The 26,255-nt window shown below is 33.6% G+C and overlaps 1 pseudogene across 1 annotated transcript in view; it reads right to left on the bottom strand.

Moving 5' to 3' along the window:
• Window positions 1-7,831: 7,831 nt before the first annotated feature.
• The window catches only part of LOC143250356 (metabotropic glutamate receptor-like), a 42,134-nt pseudogene continuing 23,710 nt past the window's right edge, over window positions 7,832-26,255 (bottom strand). Inside the window, exons 2-5 of the transcript XR_013028149.1 lie at window positions 24,354-26,068; window positions 16,783-17,842; window positions 12,008-12,075; window positions 7,832-8,108 (exon numbers count right to left, since the gene is read on the bottom strand). The product of XR_013028149.1 is annotated as a metabotropic glutamate receptor-like (transcript). The remainder of the gene's footprint in view (window positions 8,109-12,007; window positions 12,076-16,782; window positions 17,843-24,353; window positions 26,069-26,255) is intronic.

Here is a 26,255-nt window from a genome sequence, read left to right as displayed (position 1 = left end):
TCACCAGTACAAACTATATATATACTAACATCACCAGTACAAACTATATATATACTAACATCACCAGTACAAACTATATATATATAACATCATACAAACTACTATATATATATATATACTAACATCACCAGTACAAACTATATATATACTAACATCACCAGTACAAACTATATATATACTAACATCACCAGTACAAACTATATATATACTAACATCACCAGTACAAACTATATATATATACTAACATCACCAGTACAAACTATATATATACTAACATCACCAGTACAAACTATATATATACTAACATCACCAGTACAAACATATATATACAACATCAGTACAAACTATATATATACTAACATCACCAGTACAAACTATATATATACTAACATCACCAGTACAGACTATATATATATATACTAACATCAGCAGTACAAACTATATATATACTAACATCACCACTACAGACTATATATATATATACTAAACATCAGCAGTACAAACTATATATATACTAACATCACCAGTACAAACTATATATATACTAACATCACCAGTACAAACTATATATATACTAACATCACCAGTACAAACTATATATATACTAACATCACCAGTACAAACTATATATATACTAACATCACCAGTACAAACTATATATATACTAACATCACCAGTACAAACTATATATATACTAACATCACCAGTACAAACTATATATATACTAACATCACATCAGTACAAACTATATATATACTAACATCACCAGTACAAACTATATATATACTAACATCACCAGTACAAACTATATATATACTAACATCACCAGTACAAACTATATATATATATACTAACATCACCAGTACAAACTATATATATACTAACATCACCAGTACAAACTATATATATACTAACATCACCAGTATATATATATACTAACATCACCAGTACAAACTATATATATACTAACATCACCAGTACAGACTATATATATATATACTACAACATCACCAGTACAAACTATATATATACTAACATCACCAGTACAAACTATATATATACTAACATCACCAGTACAAACTATATATATACTAACATCACCAGTACAAACTATATATATACTAACATCACCAGTACAAACTATATATATACTAACATCACCAGTACAAACTATATATATATAACATCACCAGTACAAACTAACATCACCAGTACAAACTATATATATACTAACATCACCAGTACAAACTATATATATACTAACATCACCAGTACAAACTATATATATACTAACATCACCAGTACAAACTATATATATATATACTAACATCACCAGTACAAACTATATATATACTAACATCACCAGTACAAACTATATATATACTAACATCACCAGTACAGACTATATATATATATATACCAGTAACAAACTATATATACTATATATCTAACATCACCAGTACAAACTATATATATACTAACATCACCAGTACAAACTATATATATACTAACATCACCAGTACAAACTATATATATACTAACATCACCAGTACAAACTATATATATACTAACATCACCAGTACAAACTATATATATACTAACATCACCAGTACAAACTATATATATACTAACATCACATCAGTACAAACTATATATATACTAACATCACCAGTACAAACTATATATATACTAACATCACCAGTACAAACTATATATATACTAACATCACCAGTACAAACTATATATATACTAACATCACCAGTACAAACTATATATATACTAACATCACCAGTACAAACTATATATATACTAACATCACCAGTACAAACTATATATATACTAACATCACCAGTACAAACTATATATATACTAACATCACCAGTACAAACTATATATATACTAACATCACCAGTACAAACTATATATATACTAACATCACCAGTACAAACTATATATATACTAACATCACCAGTACAAACTATATATATACTAACATCACCAGTATAAACTAACATCACCAGTATATATATACTAACATCACCAGTACAAACTATATATATACTAACATCACCAGTACAAACTATATATATACTAACATCACCAGTACAAACTATATATATATACTAACATCACCAGTACAAACTATATATATACTAACATCACCAGTACAAACTATATATATAATAACATCACCAGTACAAACTATATATATACTAACATCACCAGTACAAACTATATATATACTAACATCACCAGTACAAACTATATATATACTAACATCACCAGTACAAACTATATATATACTAACATCACCAGTACAAACTATATATATACTAACATCACCAGTACAAACTATATATATACTAACATCACCAGTACAAACCATATATATATACTAACATCACCAGTACAAACTATATATATACTAACATCACCAGTACAAACTATATATATACTAACATCACCAGTACAAACTATATATATACATAACATATACATATAGTACAAACTATATATATACTAACATCACCAGTACAAACTATATATATACTAACATCACCAGTACAAACTATATATATACTAACATCACCAGTACAAACTATATATATACTAACATTACCAGTACAAACTATATATATACTAACATCACCAGTACAAACTATATATATACTAACATCACCAGTACAAACTATATATATACTAACATCACCAGTACAAACTATATATATACTAACATCACCAGTACAAACTATATATATACTAACATTACCAGTACAAACTATATATATACTAACATCACCAGTACAAACTATATATATACTAACATCACCAGTACAAACTATATATATACTAACATCACCAGTACAAACTATATATATACTAACATCACCAGTACAAACTATATATATATACTAACATTACCAGTACAAACTATATATATATACTAACATCACCAGTACAAACTATATATATACTAACATCACCAGTACAAACTATATATATACTAACATTACCAGTACAAACTATATATATACTAACATCACCAGTACAAACTATATATATATACTAACATCACCAGTACAAACTATATATATACTAACATCACCAGTACAAACTATATATATACTAACATCACCAGTACAAACTATATATATATAACATACATCACCATACACATCAGTACAAACTATATATATACTAACATCACCAGTACAAACTATATATATACTAACATCACCACTAACATCACCAGTACAAACTATATATATACTAACATCACCAGTACAAACTATATATATACTAACATCACCAGTAACTATATATATACTATACAAACTATATATATACTAACATCACCAGTACAAACTATATATATACTAACATCACCAGTACAAACTATATATATACTAACATCACCAGTACAAACTATATATATACTAACATCACCAGTACAAACTATATATATACTAACATCACCAGTACAAACTATATATATACTAACATCACCAAAACAAACTATATACTTGATAACTAGTGTCTAACAACCGGTCTTCACCCTATGTTAGTTGACGATTAACTGGTACAATCTGTATTTTGGATAACTAGTGTCTGACATCCATTATTTACCCTCTGTAAGCTGACCAGTCACTGGTACAAACTATATATTTGATAAGTAGTGTCTAACATGTTTTGCCATCTCTTAGTTTACTTGTCACTGGTACAAACTATATAGTTGATAACTAGTCGCTAACATACATTATTTACCTTCTTTTAGTTGATTAGTTACTAGTAGAAACTATATGTTTGATAACTAGTCTCTGACGTCTGTTATTTACCTTCTGTCAGTTGATCAGTCACTACTACAAATTATATTTATGGTAACTAGTTCACGAAAATGTAGTTTGTGCTATTGATTGGAGTGTAAATATGAGACTAGCTAACCAGTCACCTGTACAAACATGTTCGATGACTCGTCTCTAACCTGTATATTTTAACATGTTTTAGTTAACCAGCAGTACAGGAGTCGTTGTGGATCAGTAATTATAAAAAACAAATACGATCCTTTTCAGTCACAAGTTTGTTACTGAATCCAGCTGTGGAACAATGTTTTTCAGCAGACGTTAGAATATTTATATCTATCTTTGTCATACGTTTTTATTTCGGGAATCTGAAACCAAAATATTCTTAAAACTAATGGAGTTTGAGCAATTAGAAACATGTCACTTATGATGCAAGCTTACGTAATTAAGGAGGTTACAAATTCGATAAAAACAAACAATAATTAAATTATGGTGTCTTTGAACATTTTGAGGAATATTCTGAAAAATACTTTCAGTAAACTTAAAGCAAACATGTTTAGTTTCTAACAACCGACTAACATCAAAATAATCCGACAAGTTACATTTCTACTTGGACAAAGCAAATCATTTAATTTTCTCTTTTGTTCTTCTTTGAATTTACAGTGAGCACGAAAACTTATAATGCTTAAATTCGGTGTTCGATCCCTTTCATCAGTACAGTGCATATAGTCTTATTGTGCAGTTTTGTGCTTAAAGAATCGCAAAGGTTTCTACGGTTATTCAGAAATAATTGTTAAAATACACTGGTAACATACACACGAGGAGCAATCATCATACAAGAACAAAACTCTTGCTTATATGGTACCGAAAAAACATTTTTGTTACGCGATGTGCAACCCACAACTTCGCGAAATTTTTATTCTGTGTGCATGTAGATTTGCAATAGGGGCCACGATTTTCCCGTTTCGACGGCCCGGCATTGCCTGGTGGTTAAGGCACTTGACTCGTAATCTGAGGATCGCGGGTTCGTATTCCCGTCACACCAAACATGCTAGCCCTTTCAGCTGTAATGGCGTTATAATGTGACGGTCAATGCCACTATTCATTGGTAAAAGAGTAGCTCTAGAGTTGTCAGTGGTTGGTAATAACTAGCTGCCTTCCTTCTAGTCTTACACTGCTTGATTAGGAACGGCTACCGCAGATAGCCCTCGTATAGCTTTGCGCGAAATTCAAAACAAACAAAAACCCATTTCGCCTCCGTTTCATGTCACAGAGAACTTTATTTTTCTCCAATCTAAAGTATAGAAAAAATTGGGCAGCTGAATTTGCTGCGCGTAGTGGAGCAAAACGAAGTTGTAGAGGTCACACGCAGATTCGATATTTACGGATTATTTGGCGTGTTTTAGTCTTTGGAGAAGGAAAAGAAAATTATCAGAGATTACTATACAAAATGAAAATCGCTAAGAGCCGCCACGCACTCACATCCCTACAAACTGCTGGTTCCCCAAGTGAGCACTGGCGCCACGGGTAATCGGCGAGCTGGAAATAATTACTTCATTAAACTTTGGTAAAATACGTTAGTGCAACAAAATGTGAAGTACATTAATTTTACAACACACTAGAACTTAACATTTCCTTTAAAAAGATCAGTGTGCCTTGGTTTTATGCCATCATCTGTTTATCAATGTACCATTGTGAAATGGTTTTAATATAAACACACGCTGTCTATATAACATTAATGCTGTAACTGTTTGCAGGCTACGCTCTGGTTGCGAATGTTTTTAAGCCACTTTTTAATTTCTGGATATGATCTGATTGAAAGTTGTTTCCATATCGCGGATCGTTATCTTGTTGGAAGATGAATTTCTGTCAACAGGTCTTGTTCGTGAATGTATAGCATGATGTACAAGTGTTACATCTCTCTTACGCAATCTCTAACACTATTGGTTCAGATTCTTTGTTTTGAGTATTTGGACATATCTACTCCAGGCTTATCTGCTCTAGTCATTCATTATTTTGAGCTGATGGGCTACAGGGAAGACACATAATCAATAGCATTCACTGTAGGTTTACTTCACTGGAAGAGTTAGTTCTGACAGTTATTCTCATCACGTATTCTTGGTCCCAAAATGCATATCGTGCTTTTACGACAGGGGGACGCAAACGTTGGATCTTTGGATTCATTGTCTAGTATTCTAGCTTCTCTTCCACACCAAGCCTAGCACTAAGTGTCCAAAAAATATGTTAACAAAACTTTATTTCACAAATCTTTAAACAAGTTTATATAATATCCGGACGCCCCTGAATGATGTGTGTTTTATTAAAGCAACGCCACATCGAACTATCTGCTCTGTCCACCGAAAGGAATCGAACCCCTGATTTTAGCACTGTAAGTCCGAAGACTTACCGTTTTCCCAGTGAGGGACTGCTGGATATAACCAAATTTATAGATTAAAAAGAAGTTTCATTTTTAAAAAAGGTAATTTGAAGTTTGTCACACTCGAATGATAGTTTAAAATTTGAGGTGTACACACGTTTCCAGCTCACATATCTTTCTTTCCATATTAATATTTTTGACAAGTAGGTAATAGGATCGTTGTCTTCTTTGATGAGCCCATACGTGTCACTTCTAGTTCATCATCAGAGGTACAGTAACAGAAGTAACATCTGACTGTACACTTCCGTGTTTGTCCAAAATACACAGTTACTACAATCTGCCTGTCACAAAGTGGGAAAATGCAATCAACATTTTACACCGTTTCAAAAGTGAAAGAATTAGTTTTAGTATTATTATTTTTTCAAGGCTGTCTGTAACATTTGTTGTTGATATTCTTGTCTGGTGTAAAATTGTTCCACAGATGGTAAATCTCTTTTTATTTAAATGACATCTATGTACTTATTTTAGTGTGGTGTTACCACAGACGAAGATGGTGGTGCCCGGATGGAGTGCCAACACAGATGCATGTTGTGGTGCCCACATGGAATGTTACCACAGATGCAAGTCATTATGCCCAGATGGAGTGCCAACACAGATGCATGTCGTGGTGCCCAGATGGAATGTTACCACAGATGCAAGTCATTATGCCCAGATGGAGTGCCAACACAGATGCATGTCGTGGTGTCCACATGGAATGTTACCACAGATGCAAGTCATTATGCCCAGATGGAGTGCCAACACAGATGTATGTCGTGGTGTCCACATGGAATGTTACCACAGATGCAAGTCATTATGCCCAGATGGAGTGCCAACACATGCATGTCGTGGTGCCCAGATGGAATGTTACCACAGATGCAAGTCATTATGCCCAGATGGAGTGCCAACACAGATGCATGTCGTGGTGCCCAGATGGAATGTTACCACAGATGCAAGTCATTATGCCCAGATGGAGTGCCAACACAGATGCATGTCGTGGTGCCCACATGGAATGTTACTACAGATGCAAGTCATTATGCCCAGATGGAGTGCCAACACAGATGTATGTCGTGGTGCCCAGATGGAATATGGAATGTTACTACAGATGCAATTCATTATATATATATAAATAGATGCATCTTTTTAACGACGAATTCCAAACCATTTGGTAATGAAGTGCAACCAAATGGCTGAGAAGAAATACGACGTTTTCCGAACACAGATATTAATATCACACATCAGTAAGGTGAGTGAGAAGTGTAAAATCGGAGGATATGACATTTTGACAAAGGACGCTAACAATATTGGGAAAAAAGTAAACAAACTCGTTCAGCAGAGTGTTTATGGCAGTAATGGGTTTAAAAATCGAGGTCGGAGCAAAGGCTTTTCTTGTAAAATGATGGCTGTGGTTATGTTCGCAGAACCGGAAGGACATTGCAATAAAGCTGGGCATATCTCATGGTACCGTTCACAGGAGCAAAAACGAAGATTTGAAATTTACAAGTTGACAGCTACACCACGAAATCAGTGGTCGTTTTGTGAGAAAGATGGTAAACAAATTGGAATTACAGTAATCTTAACCTGATGTACAACCATGGACTTTTGTTCTTTGGCCTGCTTATCTTATCCTGATGTACAACCATGGACTTTTGTTCTTTGGCCTGCTTAAATGTTGTATCGGAAGTCGGCGTTCACATACACTGAAAGGGCTGTGAAATGTTTGCCAAGATGAGCGGCCTTTGGAAAAACTTGTTACCATGGAAACAGAATCGCCAGGTGATAATGCGTAATCATGGCCATCTGACTGGAAGAGACTGACGGTGAAGGAAGAAATTATAAGAGCAGCACTGGACCTGAAATATCGCTGTTGTAAAGTGCTAGTAACCTCGGTAGCCCTGCAGAATAAGCACTTATTATCTACGTGGTAATTAGGGTTAGTCTCCAATAAGAATCACTGTGATACTGACGCTAAAAAAAAACTTAATGTACCGTAAACTGAACTTGCACTAATTAATAAGGTATAATTAATAAGTTGTAATTAATAAGGTGTAATTAATACGGTAATAAGATATAATTAATAAGGTGTAATTAATAAGATATACTTAATAAGGTGTAATTAATAAGGTATAATTAATAAGATATAATTAATAAGGTGTAATTAATAAGGTGTAATTAATACGGTAATAAGATATAATTAATAAGGTATAATTAATAAGATATAATTAATAAGGTATAATTAATAAGGTGTAATTAATACGGTAATAAGATATAATTAATAAGGTATAATTAATAAGGTGTAATTAATAAGGTATAATTAATAAGGTGTAATTAATACTGTAATAAGATATAATTAATAAGATATAATTAATAAGGTGTAATTAATACGGTATAATTAATAAGATATAATTAATAAGGTGTAATTAATACGGTAATAAGATATAATTAATAAGGTATAATTATTAAGATATAATTAATAAGATATAATTAATAAGGTATAATTATTAAGATATAATTAATAAGATATAATTAATAAGGTGTAATTAATAAGGTATAATTATTAAGATATAATTAATAAGATATAATTAATAAGGTGTAATTAATAAGGTGTAATTATTAAGATATAATTAATAAGATATAATTAATAAGGTGTAATTAATACGGTAATAAGATGTAATTAATAAGGTGTAATTAATACCGTAATAAGATATAATTAATAAGGTGTAATTAATACCGTAATAAGATATAATTAATAAGGTGTAATTAATACCGTAATAAGATATAATTAATAAGGTGTAATTAATACCGTAATAAGATATAATTAATAAGGTGTAATTATTAAGGTATAATTAATAAGGTGTAACTGATCATGGTTTACGCGTATGAAAGTCATTCGTATATGTTCTTAAACTATGAACAGAATTCAAAGTACATCACACTTATTTTAATAAAGTTTTCTGAATGCAAAACTTCATAAAATATTGGATTATATTTATACAAGTGCTACAAGGCACGTTTATTTATAGAAGTGTTACAAGGCACGTTTATTTATACAAGTGCTACAAGGCACGTTTATTTATAGAAGTGCTACAAGACACGTTTATTTATAGAAGTGTTACAAGGCACGTTTATTTATAGAAGTGTTACAAGGCACGTTTATTTATAGAAGTGTTACAAGGCACGTTTATTTATAGAAGTGCTACAAGACACGTTTATTTATAGAAGTGTTACAAGGCACGTTTATTTATTCAAGTTTTAAGTTTAAGTTGCCGGAATAAGTGTAACTTTCCAGTTCTTTTTGTCTCCTAACCATTAAATCAGTGGAATCACTCTAAGTAGAGCAGAGTGGGGACAGTGGAATCACTCTAAGTACAGCAGAGTGGGGACAGTGGAATCACTCTAAGTAGAGCAGGGTGGGGACAGTGAAATCACTCTAAGTAGAGCAGAGTGGGGACAGTTGCTCTGAAATAGTTGATTATTATGGGAACAATACAAACGTATTTGAAATGAATAGTTTATATTGTGTGAATAGTTATTAAATAACATAGGAAATAATAAGAAAACAGAGCTTTCAGTACATCATGTATAATATTGAAGGTGGACAATATCAATAAACAAAGTTATGATCACACCTATAAACAGAACGATTTTACAGTATATCATGCAAGCCACACTGGTAGACAACATCTATAAACGACATTCCTCTCTTATAGGGTCCCCCAGTGGCTCAACGGTATGTCTGCGGACTTACAACGTTAAAAACCGGGTTTCGGTACCCGTGGTGGGCAGAGCATAGGTAGCCCATTGTGTAGCTTTGTGCTTACTTCAAAACAACAACAACTCTCTTATAGGTTGTACAAAGTCTTTTCTTGCAATCGATATGTATCGAATAATCAGTGTTCAATCCTGGGATGTTCGCATTAAGATAGTTCACTGGAGAATTTCTTCTCAAACACCTAAAACTTAATGTTGTGTGAAATAACTAACGATAAGGGACAATAAAGTGTTTAGTTGATGGAGAAATAAAGTTTGCGTTAATTGTTTATCTTCAAAATCAAACAAAGTAATACCATTAGGTTTGCTTGTTTTGGTTTGAAGTTCACGCAGAGCTACATGGACTATCTGAGCTAGCTGTCCTTAATTTTGTCGTGATAAACTACAGGGAAGGCAGATAGTCAACATCACCAACCGTGAACGCTTGGGCTACTCTTTCACTGACGAATAGTGGGATTGATTGTCACATTATACTGCTCCCACGGCTGAAAGGGCCAACACATTTAGTAACGATGCTCAAATCAACGACTCTCATATTGCAAGTCGAGCACCCTGACCCCCAGGCCATGCCAGGCCCCGAAACCATCAGATTAGGATTATGGTTCTTTCATGGTTCTCTAGTAGAAATCAATATGAAATTTTAAAGTTCTATGTTTTACAACCTGCCAGTGATTACATGTTGTTTATTAGTTAACAGATAAATAAATAAGGAACCAGTTTGTCTGCTAAATAATAATGTATAATTAATTGTGACTGTACATCTACGGTATTTTACCTTATTAATGATGAGTAAGAGGCTACACATCTAAACCAAAAATAATTTAAAGCTTATCAGTTCTAAATTATGGTTAATTTTGCCATAAGTTTCATCTTTTTTCTTTCTCACCCTCAAGATCTTTCTTATAAAGGCGTGACAACTAAACTAGATACCTCGTATGGAAACTGTAAAACAGTAACATACACAGAAACAACGTTTCTGGGTTAATAAAATAATTACTTTTTTGTAACATTCAGTTAAATTCAGGCTTGATAAATGTGTGGCACGTTTACTATTTATTATATGTATGTATAAAGATCATAAAACCACCAAATGTCTCACAAGCCCTACAAACGTTTTCCATACGCCATCTCTATTACATATTGTTATTTAAGTATTCAATATTATTTGTTTTTAAATTTTTGTCACCTAAGCCTTTACGTTAAAATGACGGTCAGTAATTGAAGCAGTTATCCAGTTTTCTTGTTTGGGTGGGACATAAATCAGTCAGGATCGGTTTCATAGCGCATAGAACGTGCCCTCGAGATATGTTTGACGTCTCAATGCCAGACGTGAAAAACAGACAACTTCCGTCATGAATCTGCTGTTCCTACCACGTACTGTTTACTGTTAAAAGATCGTTTTTCGCGGAATTGTGTAGATGAAGGGTCTGTATATTTGAATTTTAGAAGTATTTTATTTATATATATATATACATATATTTTTTAATGTTCCATTTAACGTTTCATTTTTCTCGTCTGTAAATTACTTAAAGTCACGCGATTTTTGAAAATCGTCGTTTCATTTGTTGGACTAAAGGGATAACAAATCATATACTTAATAAATGATAAAATACATTTGGTTGAAATGAATTACTTTAAAATGTATAGAAGTAGTGAAATTGGCACAGGAACATGAAAAGTTGGTGGAACAGACATCCAATAAAAATACGTAGGAAACGCCACGTGAAACAACGTTCCAACAATGTTTTGTGCATGCGCAGATCTTTAACATTTGTACATGACTGTTTAATATAATCTTCCTTAGACAGCGTTGATCAAGTCTTAACCTTTCCACCAGTTGAAGGATGTGAAGTTAATGGGGAAGGGGGAGAATAATCGTTTAAAACTCAATAGGGGGATTCTTTTTATACGGGGAAGAAATTTGTCCTATGTACACTTCACTTCAGAATTCAATTATTCTTAGACCTTTCTCCTTACTTATTTTCTGCCTCCTAGTAGTACAGCAGTATTTCCGCAGACTTACGACGCTAGAGACTGGATTTCGATACCCATGATGGGGAGAGCATAGAGAACTAATTGTATAGGTTTGCACTTAAATACAAATAAACAAAGAAATGATCTATTTATAAAATATGGAACACAAATACGTAAAAAAACTAACATAAACTCATCGAACAATCAAGAGTAGACACAAGTTTAAATGTTGTAATAATTCTCTTTGTTTTCTAATTTGAATATGATACAGAGGTGACGTGGAATACTCTTAGTAGGAGATTTTTGCTTAGAGGTCGCTTTGCCGTATACACAGAGACGTATGATCCGCCAAACTGTAAGAAATAAGTTGAATTTGGCCCAGAAATGACTGAACATTTCCAATAGAAGCCTTCAGTAGTTAAACTTCAATTGTAAGTGTATGCATGATTATGAGTGGTTTTAATTTCAGGTATAAAGATTAGGAAATGCTAGAGTCAAACCACGAGAAAGAAAGGTTTTTTGGAAACTGTTTAAGATGAATTTCTTCACCAGTTGGGCAATGTACCTACTAATAACAATGTTATTTTAGATTCTTTGTTAACTTGAAATATAGAAATAATCAAGAGGGTGGAGATTGGAGAACATCTGGGTGCTCTATTAGGTTAGATGTTTTGCTGCATATGGAGATAAGGAAAAAACGATAGTTTATAAATGGGAACAAGATCAAACAAGATGATTGAATTAATTCTTAGCCGGTTGAAAACATTGGTAAGCTAAATAAACGCTAAGGCATCTGAACCAGATGGTATTTTCCAAAGGTTTTGAAAGAGGTTAAAGGTTGGATATGTGAGCCACTTATGACCATTTTATTGTCAGTTGTGGAATACTGGACAGATACCAGGGAGTTGAAAGTTGTCTGACGTAACTTCTTTTTTTCAAAGGACAAGTCCAACAAATGGACTTTACAAATGGAGTTTAGTCAAACTGGATTAATGTCACAAGTGGGGTACATCATGGAACATTTACATCAGTGACATAGATAAAGAAATAGTCAATAAGTTACTTAAATTTGTAGATGATATTAAGGTCTTGGATGTTGCTGAATGTGAAGAGAATACTGGTGCTTCTCAAAAGGATTTAAATCATTTAGTGAGTTGGACAAATAAATGGAAGATGGTCTCTGAAGCCATCCGAGCAATGTGTTGTTTATAGTGGTAGGGATATATACAGAAACACTGAGTACAAGTATGAACAGGTTATAATTGCACTGCAAAGGTTACTGGTGAAGCCACATTTGTAATGTTGTGTTCAGCCTTGGGAAAAACATTGAACAGTTGGAAGAGATACAGCGGGAGGCTACTATAATGGTGCCTAAAATAAAGGAAGTGTTGAATACGAGGAAAGAAGAGTTAGAAAGGAACTGATTGAGGTATTTAAGGAAGTGTTGAATACGAGGAAAGAAGAGTTAGAAAGGAACTGATTGAGGTATTTAAGGAAGTGTTGAATACGAGGAAAGAAGAACTGATTGTTAGAAAGAAGAACTGATTGAGGTATTTAAGGAAGTGTTGAATACGAGGAAAAAAATTGAGGTATTTAAGAGTTAGAAAGGAACTGATTGAGGTATTTAAGATTTTAAGACGATCAGTCCCTGATTGAGGTATATTATTTGGTAAATTTAAGAGCATTCTGAAGAGATGGCGGCGGGTGATGAAAACTAGTTGCCTTTCCTCTAGTTTTATACTTCTAAATTAGGGACGGTTGGTGCTGCTATCCCGCGTGTAGCTTCTGCGCGAAATTAAAAACAAACAAACATAGAAGCATTTGTGATTTATGTTAATATTTAGGGGAGGTCTTACTAAATTAGGGACGGCTAGCTCAGATAACCCTCGAGTAGCTTTGTGCGAAATACAAAACAAACAATTTTTAGGGTTATGGTTAAAACGCCATCGTGTGCGATGTTTACATAATACAAGAAATAAATAGTCTGTGTGTACATGCATAAACATTTCGATTAAGATTAACATGTTTCATTAAACATCGGTTCTCAATCTCTAATTAATAAAGTCTCCTTTGTTCACAACATTCTTTTGTTCTCTGTCGAGCAAGGAATTCTGACGTTTCATCTTTATTGCATCTCGTATATAGTGGAGAACCCAATGCCACAAATCACAGGGTTAAGTTTAATTAGAAGAATAAACGTCATGAGATAACAAAGTACAATGACCTATAGTAGTATGTAACGTCAGAGGAAGCTGATATTTTATCTTTATCAAGGTGTCTAGTTACATATATTAAGAACCAGAGAACGTTGCGAATAGAGGAGATTTTAGTTTGGTTTGTTTTGAATTTCGCGCAAAGCTACATGAGAGCTACCTGCGCTAGCCGTCCCTAATTTAGCTGTGTAAGACTAAATAGAAGGCAACTGGTCATTACCACCCGCCATCAACTCTTGGGTTACTCTTTTACCAAAGAATAGTGGGATTGGCCGCCACATCATAACGTCCCCACGGCTGAAAGAGCAAGCATGTTTGGTGTGACGGGGATTTTAATCCGGGACCCTCGGATTAAAGACATTTTATTGATTTGACGTTTGTAATCTAGGCTTAGTGAGACTACAACATCCGTAACTGTAATTGTAGAATATTTAGTACAAGAATACGGTATCTGCGTGTATCTGTCACCTGTAAAATTACTGATTTTATAATGGACTTAACACTGTGTTTTTAATTTAGTTTGGTAACATCGCGTTTGTCATATTGAAAGTAAATGAAGTGAGAAGTTGCCAGAATCAGTTTAAGATTATGGTCAACACAAACACTTGATACTAATGACTTAGCATATATATATATACACACAAAACATGAGTTTATCTGGTAAATAATGCATATTATTTTATATATATATCTTTAGAAGATAGGTCATGCTAATGTTTTATTGTGCACGATTAGGTTTCAGTTTTGATTAATAAAAACTTAATATTTTGACTTCACTCAACGATTCAAGTGAATTAAGTTTTAAGTTACATGTGTTTGCACTATTAAGCAACTATTATTATATTCACATAAGTTATTCCCATTTACTGTAATTTCTAAAAGAAAATTATAAACAACATGATTAAGAGGGCTAGCCTCCTGCTAGTCCATAGTTTTCATTTAGTGAGCTAGCCTCCTTATAGTCCATAGTTTTAATTTAGTGAGCTAACCTCTTGCTAGTTCATAGTTTTAATTTAGTGAGCTAGCCTCCTGCTAGTCCATAGTTTTAATTTAGTGAGCTAACCTCCTGCTAGTCCATAGTTTTCATTTAGTGAGCTAACTTCCTGCTTGTCTATGATTTTCGCTTAGTGAGCTAACCTCCTGCTAGTCCATAGTTTTAATTTAGTGAGCTAGCCTCCTGCTAGTCCATAGTTTTAATTTAGTGAGCTAACCTCCTGCTAGTCCATAGTTTTCATTTAGTGAGCTAACTTCCTGCTTGCCTATGGTTTTCGCTTAGTGAGCTAACTTCCTGCTTGTCTATGGTTTTCGCTTAGTGAGCTAACCTCCTTCTAGTCCATAGTTTTCATTTAGTGAGCTAGCCTCCTGCTAGTCCATAGTTTTCACTTAGTGAGCTAGCCTCCTGCAAGTCCATAGTTTTCATTTAGTGAGCTAGCCTCCTTCTAGTCCATAGTTTTCGCTTAGTAAGCTAACCTCCTGCTAGTCCATAGTTTTTACTTAGTGAGATAGCCTCAAGCTAGTCCATAGTTTTCGCTTAGTAAGCTAACCTCCTGCAAGTCCATAGTTTTCATTTAGTGAGCTAGCCTCCTTCTAGTCCATAGTTTTCGCTTAGTAAGCTAACCTCCTGCTAGTCCATAGTTTTTACTTAGTGAGATAGCCTCAAGCTAGTCCATAGTTTTCGCTTAGTAAGCTAACCTCCTGCTAGTCCATAGTTTTCACTTAGTGAGATAGCCTCCTGCTAGTTCATAGTTTTCACTTAGTTAGATAGCCTCTTACTGATCCGCAGTTTTCGTTACTCGATTCTTCCGAAGACTTTAATGGTAAAATATTCTGACAGATCGAGCTCTATCCTATTATTGTAATTGGTATTAGGATAGCAAGTGTGATTAATAACTTTTTGAAAGGTTTGGTGAAACGTAAAGTTACGGACGAAAACCTGCAAGGATTATGGGAAAGAAGGAGAAATATCGTGATGAAGATGAATGTGACAAAAGAAAAATGTGGCGAAAGAAGAGGAAGTTGACAAGAAATCGGTTGAACAAACTAGTAAAACTATAGAGAAACAAAAGAAAGAAATAACAATTACGAAAACGAACTATTATACATGGCGTTAGGTGGGAGAGAATAATGATAAGAAATATAGCGAGACGAAACAAATGATTTATTAATCTAGAGAGAGGTTAAAAGAGAGAGGTTATAAACATGTTAAAATATTTATTAATGAAGATAAGGTAACGATTTTATCTCCAGAACGTGTCTTTATTTGTTCTATATTTCACCATCACAATTTCGGTAGGAGTTATCAATAGCTTATAATTTCGCTAACCCAGATGGAGCCAATAAAACACATTTCACTGTTCGCTAACCCAGATGGAGCCAATAAAAACACATTTCACTGTTCGCTAACCCAGATGGAGCCAATAAAACAGATTTCACTGTTCGCTAACCCAGATGGAGCCAATAAAACACATTTCACTGTTGGCTAACCCAGATGGAGCCAATAAAACACATTTCACTGGAGATAAAACCCGTTATTTTGTTCACGTTGATTAAAACCTCGTAATAAATTCCAGTTTTCGTTAAAATAAACTTAGAACGATTTTAAAATATTTACCTCAAACGAATTGCCTGTTCCGAAGTAAATTGGTACAAAGGCTAGCCATATAATGCACGTTGTGTACATTGTGAAGCCAATGAACTTGGACTCATTAAAATTCTCAGGAATTTTTCGGGTTTTGACAGCGTATACGGTGCACACTGTTATCAGCACCATGTTGTACAGCAGTGAAATAAGGAAGCTGGAGTCTTTGGTGTGACATTTCAGGATCACTTCGTTCCTTTTTCCATCCGGGTAGTAATGGCGGACGCCTGGTATCTCGATCATGAACCACACCAGGGTTGCGATAACCTGAACAGCGATGAACACCGATGTTATTATAACCTGTGATCGAGGACTTATGAAACTCGGGCGACGAGCTGAGTTACGAGCACTGTCAAAATTCGAGAAATACGATTCGTTTTGGTTAAGAGGGCACTGTATATAGTCGAGAACCCAAAGCCCACACCGAAACGTTGTAAGCCACAAATCACGGGGCTAGGCTTAGCTAGAAGAATGAACGTCATAAGATAACAGAATAGGATGCCCCATAGCAGCATGTAACTAAGTTCCCGACCTGAAGCCTTAACGATTGGAGTGTTGTTATTTAGAACAAAGATTATCATTACCCCTAGAGTCAATAGAATACCCAGACATGATATAGCAATAGGCACGAGTGCAAAAATCGAGTTCCAGCGCATGTGCTGTTTCGTTAGGTCGTAACAGCTAAGTTTGTCGGGGTACGGCCAGCGCCCGTGACCACAATCCGCACATGTAAATTCGTCCAGCGCGTATTCCCACGGGTTACAACGTGAGCAAATCCAGCAACAGACGTCACCAGTTTGCGTCATTTTAATTTCACCCACCCCGCACGGTTCACTGCAGATAGAGGGCGGCACCCTACGTGAGCCTTGAGACCAGAGTACTTCATCCAAATTTAAATGCAAACCATTGAACCATTCACCGATACCTTTGTATTCATACAAAGAGGTATTAGGGATACGTTGATAGTTGTATATGTTGTATCGTCCCAAACCATCTCCCTGGCGGTCAAATTTCACTTCACTTCCAGCGAGATCTGCAGAAATAAGAAAATCTTAAATAGCTAGGCATCAATAACACTTCGAGCAAAATCTATACAAGTAAAACAGCTACAGAAGAAAACAAAGCCGCTGGTACAGTTCCAGAAATGTCTACTAATTTAAGAAAATCATAGAAGATAATTAAATTGTGCATATACCTGCAGCGACATCTGGAGAAATAATAAAATTATTGTGTCTCAGTAAGCCGTCTCATCGACGACTTAGGGCTCAATATGTTCTATGTTTTGTTATTTATTAATAAACGCTTAAAGATATGCAATGTCTCTTCATGGAAACTTTATTAAAAAGTCTAAAAATGATAACTTTGAGTACGTTACCACAAAACAACTGAAACCAACATAATTGTTGTTTAACACTATAGATCAACTTCAACCGAAGTGTTGGGTTATAATACAGAGATTGACTTTTAACTATAGAATTTAACCTTCAACAGAATTGTTGTTCAACGTTATAAAGCTTAATTTAATCACAATTATTCTTTAACAATACAGAACATCATTAAAACACAATTGTTGTTTAACAACATAGAGCTTGATTCAAACACAATTGTCGTTTAACAATATAGAGCTTGATTTAAACACAATTGTCATTTAACATTAGAAAGCTTAATTTCAACATAATTATTGTTTAACCTTTCAGTGCTTGATTCAAACACAACTGTTATCTAACAATATAAACATTGATTTAAACACATTTATTATTTAACAATATAGAGCTTGACTTCAACATACTTGTTGTTTAGAAATATAGAGTTTGATATTTCTAACAAATTGTTGTTTATCAATATAGAGCTTGATTTAAACACATTTATTGTTTAACAATATAGAGCTTGACTTCAACATATTTGTTGTTTAGAAATATAGAGTTTGATATTTCTAACAAATTACTGTTTAACAACATAGAGCTTGATTTAAACACAACTATTGTTTAACAATATAGAGCTTGAGTTCAATCAAACGTTGTTATCTAAACATATAGAGCTTGATTTAATCACAACTGTTATCTAACAATATAGAGCTTGATTTAATCACAACTGTTATCTAACAATATAGAGCTTGATTTAATCACAACTGTTATCTAACAATATAGAGCTTGATTTAATCACAACTGTTATCTAACAATATAGAGCTTGATTTAATCACAACTGTTATCTAACAATATAGAGCTTGATTTAATCACAACTGTTATCTAACAATATAGAGCTTAACTTGAACACAATTGTTGTTTAACAATTTTGAGCTTGACTTGACCACAACTGTTATCCAACAATATAGAGCTTGATTTAATCACAACTGTTATCTAACAATATAGAGCTTGATTTAATCACAACTGTTATCTACCAATATAGAGCTTGATTTAATCACAACTGTTATCTAACAATATAGAGCTTGATTTAACCACAACTGTTATCTAACAATATAGAGCTTGATTTAATCACAACTGTTATCTAACAATATAGAGCTTGATTTAATCACAACTGTTATCTAACAATATAGAGCTTGATTTAATCACAACTGTTATCTAACAATATAGAGCTTGATTTAATCACAACTGTTATCTAACAATATAGAGCTTAACTTGAACACAATTGTTGTTTGACAATTTTGAGCTTGACTTGACCACAACTGTTATCCAACAATATAGAGATTGATTTAATCACAACTGTTATCCAACAATATAAGCACAGCTATTGTTTAACATTATAGAATAATTACACAATTATTGTTTAATAATATAGAAGTTGATTTAAACGCATTTGTTGTTCAACAATATAGAGATTGATTTAAACACAACTGTTGTTTAACCTTATAGAGTTTGACTTCAGTACAATTGTTGTTTATCCATATATAGATTTGGTTTAGTAGAATCAACATAATCAAGACTGATTTAAATATCGTACAAAGGTGCTCTTAGTTTCATGTATGTTATCAGAATACTAAAAAGAAAAAAATGTTTCTCTCTATATTTATCATATTTCTCTACCTTAAAAATAAATTATAACACTTCAACTTATTTCAACGTCATTCTCGTGTTTCATGGAAGATTCGCATTATTTTCTTTCCTATCTTAATAGGTATTTCCACATCATTACAAGTTTTCCACGCTTGAGGCAAATCAGGCTATTTTCACTGCTGTTACTTCATCAATCACTGTGTCGAATCAATCTGCTTTGTATTATACGTGTAATAGCTGTTTTATTATTAATAAAACCAATGTGAAAAAATACTAAGACTATTTTTGTTGGCTATTTTTTCCCTTCAGAGACTTTAAACAAACTCAGTGACTAATAAATTTAAAGCTTAAAACAACACAAACATTCTTAATATATGCCAATAATAACTCTATTGTGTAATTTGTAAAATACGAATTTGTCTCAACTTGTTATTATGTTATGTTAGTAAATACGTTTTTTTTATATTGCCATATCTCTTGAAGAATAACTTATATTAACAACAAAAGAACTTACATAAACAGTCAAAATTTAGTAAACCATGAAATATTTGATTTTCTTAACCGGTGTTAATAGGTTTTGAATTAGTTTTTTTTTCGCTAATGTTTAATGGGTTTTAGTAAAAGTATGATACATCTTACATAGATAAACCGATTGAACGGCTTACCGTTAAAGGATGGTATATTAGCGTATAGAAGGATTCATGTATTATGCAAGGGTAATGTATTAGCGCATAAAAAAGGTTTATGTATTATTCAAGGGTAGTATATTAGTGTGCAAAAATGTTCATGTATTATTCAAGGGTGATATATTACTGTGCAAAAAGGTTCATGTATTATTCAAGGGTGATATATTAGTGTACAAAAAGGTTCATGCTTTTATCTTCATAAGCCATCAGATTTGCTGCTGACCTAACAAACTAACCTTAACCCACATGTAGATCTTTTATTGATGACTTATGTTTTGAAGATTTTTTATTAAAATTAATTTTAATTAGTTAATTCAAAATGTTTCTTTTATTTTCGCGCAAGTCTATACGAGGATATCTGCGATAATAGTCCCTAATTTAGAAGTGGAAGACCAGAGGGACAGCAACTAGTCGTCATCACCTACCGCCAACTCTTTAGTTACTCTGTAACCAACGAATACTTAGATTGACAAGAACGTTATAGGCCCCTAACGGCTAAAGGGGCGAATATATTTGATGGCTCGCCATGGCCAGATGGTTAGGGCACTCGATTCGCAATCTGAGGATCGCGGATTCGAAACCCCATCACACCAGAAATACTCGCCCTTTCAGCCGTGGAGGCGTTGTAATAGCATAATCAATCCCACTGTTAGCTGGTAAAAGAGTAGCCCAAGAGTTGGTGGTAATGACTAGCTACCTCTCCTCTGATCTTACACTGCTAAATTAGAGACGACAAGCGCAGATAGTCATCGTGTTGCTTTGCGCTAAGTTAAAAAACAACTAAACTAGCATATTTGGCGGAATGGTAATTCTTAGATTGTGAGAAAAGCGTCCTAACCACTTGACCATACCGAACTACAGGTGGTTTTATTAAGCAACTGTGTTGAAACAAGATACAGGTTATAGCGACATATGTGTGAGTTAGATGTAACAGATATATATAAAATCCTACAATGCCATCAAACACAGATTAAAATAATAGTATTACAGTGTTGTGTGCAAACTTTGTTTGTGATTGTTACAATGAAAAGAAACATCAGGGTACATTAAAGTAGGCTAAAATAATGGTATGCAACTATTAAAGATCTCAAAGACGAGAAACAACAACCGGTAAAGCTAGTTATATATTGCATTTATTAATTGTACTTTATTCCTCATTTCATGTTTCAGTCACACAGTAGCTTCTGTGGTCATCACGAGAAACCGAACTCCGGATTTGACCGTTGTAAGTCCGCAAAATTATCACTGACAAACTGAAACATCATGATTTCATTAACCATGGTTATATAAATTTTTTATGCTAAAATATCACAGTTTTTGTAACTTATCCTAAGAGAACGTAATATTTTGTAAATATTGAACTATTTTTGGATTATGATAACAAAACTTTGAGTTAGAAGTAAATTAACAATAAAAAACTTAAAGTAAGTAGGGTGTATGAATACAAAACCTAAACTAAGTAATGGATTATCAGAACAAAAAGTAAGTAGTGGTGTATGAATACAAAACCTAAACTAAGTAATGGATTATCAGAACAAAAAGTAAGTAGGGGTATATGAATACAAAACCTAAACTAAGTAATGGATTATCAGAACAAAAGTAAGTAGTGGTGTATGAATACAAAACTTAAACTAAGTAATGGATTATCAGAACAAAAAGTAAGTAGGGGTGTATGAATACAAAACCTAAACTAAGTAATGGATTATCAGAACAAAAAGTAAGTAGGGGTGTATGAATACAAAACCTAAACTAAGTAATGGATTATCAGAACAAAAAGTAAGTAGGGGTGTATGAATACAAAACCTAAACTAAGTAATGGATTATCAGAACAAAAGTAAGTAGTGGTGTATGAATACAAAACAAACTACCAAAAGTAAACTAAGTAATGGATTATCAGAACAAAAGTAAGTACAAAACTAAACTAAGTAATGGATGTCAGAACAAAAGTGAATGAATACAAACCTAAACTAAGTAATGGATTATCAGAACAAAAGTAAGTAGTGGTGTAATGAATACAAAACCCTAAACTAAGTAATGGATTATCAGAACAAAAGTAAGTAAGTAGTGGTGTATGAATACAAAACCTAAACTAAGTAATGGATTATCAGAACAAAAAAAGTAAGAATAGTAATGGATGAACAAAAGTAAGTGAATACAAAACCTAAACTAAGTAATGGATTATCAGAACAAAAGTAAGTAGGGTGTATGAATACAAAACTGTAATGGACAGAACAAAAAGTAAGTAGGTGTATGAATACAAAACCTAAACTAACTAAGTAATGAATACAAAGAAACTAAGTAATGGATTATCAGAACAAAATTTGAAGTAGTGGTGTATGAATACAAAACCTAAACTAAGTAATGGATTATCAGAACAAAATTTGAAGTAGTAGTGTATGAATACAAAACCTAAACTAAGTAATGGATTATCAGAACAAAACTTAAAGTAAGTAGGTGTATGAATACTAAACCTAAACAAAGTAATGGATTATCAGAACAAAATTTAAAGTAAGCAGTAGTGAATGAATAAAAAATGTAATATGAAATACACCAATGCTTCTTTCTAAACCAACGATGATTCTTTTAAACATTAACTTGTTTTTCTTCATGTTTTTATGATTGTTTCAGTTACCTTCTAATGTAAATAGTGCCCAATATACTGGTATAACAAAGCAATAGTGTTAATATTGACACTACCACGTGTAACGTGGACACATCTGAAACTTCGTTGCTATCGTGATGTGAGCAAACACATGACAAATAAAGTTACAGGAATAATAATGAAAAAAAAACAACACATTGTTTAATGACACTTGCCTTCTACCAGGGAGTGAAATAGATAGATCTTTTATTTACAAGAATTTACTGAATTTATTGACAGTAGTTAGAAGTCGAGAAAGTTGGTTTGCTTAGACCTTTCGCGCAATGCTACACAATAATTGAGCACAGCGGTACCAGATTTGAACTGAGAGACTATAGGAGAGACAGCTAGTCAACAACACTCATCGAGAAATCTTCTGGCACATCCCTCGCCCCAAAATATCTAGCGAGTTTTCCGGAAACGAGACATGAACCATGAACTCTCAGAATTGTAGTTCGGAATTATCGAACTATATTTTATCACAACATCGTTGGTATAGTAACACTGCTTTGTAAATTACCATTACAATAAACAATGTTATTCAGATAGATTTAACCCGATAATGTGAGTAATAATCACTCCTTTTTATATCTTTTTACGATGTCATACCCTATATTACAATAAAAAAATATTATTTTATATAAAGCCTTAACCTGGGAGTGTAAATTATCATATATTTAGTTGCAGGTGTTTCCACATCATATATTGCTGTAACATTGCATTACGGATTTCAGTAATGAATAATTATATATGTCGCTAAATCATCATAAAATCCCCATAATACCGTATTATATTAAAGTCATCAGAAATTTCACATTATGACGTACCTAATGGAATCGCGAAAAGATACTATACTGCCATTAAAAACAAGGATTAATTTTTATCTCGTCAATAAAAATCTTTTGTCTGAAATAACGTTAGATAAAATCAACCGTACATATAATTAATTTAGTTGTTAATAGACACCTAACATGATTGTTAAAAAACAGAACATCTCATTGAATAACGGAAAACACACAGATGTTTTACCGCTAATTATTTGAATGTTTATTTGGTGCAAACTTTCGGTTTCAGTATTGAAGTCTTTAAATGCAGAGACAGTTCGCTTAACATGAGCCTAATTAAGTTGTTAATAAACCCTCATAATAATATATTTTATTATTACTTCGCTTTTACAAATATATATGTACAAGTTTAATATCTTACCTATAAACGAAACATTCAGAAGGTAATCTTTATAGAGGACGCCACCATCCAGGTCTCGCAGAGCTTGGCAGTAGTGGTCACTGTGACGGTTACATAAGACTTCCCAAGCTTTATGTAAAGCATAGGCTAATGAATAGACGGCGTCCACAACAAATTGAACCTTGGATTCTTGAACGTAGCCCACGTCATTCGAGAGGCGGAGGTTGGGTGAACACAGGGGAACTCTGGTGTCTGTACTCTCCACGCCGTCGTTATTGGGCAACTTACAAGAAAAAACATCTTCCCAGTATTCTTTGAACCAGGGGTTTCGCTGATTGTTGTATGCTGTCAAATTCTGCATGTACCAGTCAAATTCCTCAATTTCGCGAGACTGCAATTCTACTGTAATAGCGCCCTCTGCCACATCTTGAAGCCCTTCCACGAGCTTTTCCTGTTTTCCCCACCCATCACTAGCTATCCAGGCAAACTTGCCCACCGACTTAGCGCTTTTTGACGCTTCAAGAATGCCTCGCGCGTCTTCGGCTCGGGTGAACAAAACTACGCCCTGGGCGTTCTTCTTGGTTAACAAATTCCTGTAAATATTATCGAAAATTTCTTTGTTAGCTGAATGAGGAACTTTTTCGTTGATAGCAATGCAGATGTTTCTAGCACGTGCCTCCTGCTGGAAAGCTTTCATTCCTGAGTCGCCATATTGGCCTTCCGAGGACACAAGTGAAACATAGGACCAGTTGAAACTCTGGACAAGGTCCACTAAGGCTATAGCCTGGAAAGTATCTGGAGGTACAGTTCGAGCGAAGAAGTCATACCTAGTCTTATCACTAAGAGAGGTACCTGTGGACGCTGGACTGACCTGTGGAATTCTGAAGAGCCTTAATAAGTTGGCTACCTGGAGAGACACCTCACTGTAAGAACCACCCACAACTCCACTGATGGCCTTGTTACTGAATTTAAGTTTTGGAAAACTTCCATCAGGGCACTCGAAAGCTGTGGCGTCCACCGTGTTGATGGAAGATCTGATAAACTCTAAAGACTGATTGAGGGCATAGCTGTCACTAGAACAGGTATCAAGGATGATGGCGCCCAGCCGGATATTCCCTAGGATAGTAGGGTCCTGGTTTATCTTATCTATCGCGAACAGCATGGCTTCAGTCCGTTGGATTCCTCGGTCTTTGTTAATTAGTCCGCATTTTGTCTTGGAACCCTTGGTGTGAATAGGAAATAATCCGCCTAAGAGTATATCTCCAGGAACCAGGGCCTTCTGACCGCTTATTTTGCTCTCTAACAGAGCCAAGCACAAGATGGCGCTGTTTATCAACACTTTCCACACGAAATCATTTAATACTGCCATAGTTCTTTAAGTATCAAGTAACAGTTGGCAAATATTAAAGTTTTTACGTTTCAATTGTAAGACATTAAAGTAATGTTCTTAAACTGTGAAGAAGCTAAAAAAACACATTGGTTTCATGAACGTGAGGACACTTACATAAATAACAGCTCGAATGAATCAACAATCACTGGCATTGAAAATAATTAATCATTAGATGAGTTATTAGAAATCTGCTAAACAGTCAATTTTACACCTAGGCTATTGAATTTTCTCAATAGGTGTAAATAGCCACACAACCAACTAGAACCAATATTTATTGAAGAATATCCGGAAATCTCTGGCTGATTATAACACCCTTCGAAGTTACTGAAGTAACTCGTTCCCTTAACTGTAAAAAAAAGAGAGGTGAATCTTTAGTACTTATAATGAAAATATCGTATGTAAAAATATCCCAATAACAGTGTTTCTTTAGATTATCTTAGAAACATTACATAGAAAGAGACAAAGAACATAATAGTCTAATAATAATCTATTAAATGTGAATTAATTTATTCATTAATTAACTTAGATTATTT

This window comes from Tachypleus tridentatus, chromosome 5 (genome assembly GCF_004210375.1).
Source record: "Tachypleus tridentatus isolate NWPU-2018 chromosome 5, ASM421037v1, whole genome shotgun sequence".
NCBI lineage: Eukaryota > Metazoa > Arthropoda > Merostomata > Xiphosura > Limulidae > Tachypleus > Tachypleus tridentatus.
Note: the sequence above shows the minus strand (reverse complement) of the source record. Positions and strands in the feature narration are given on the sequence as shown.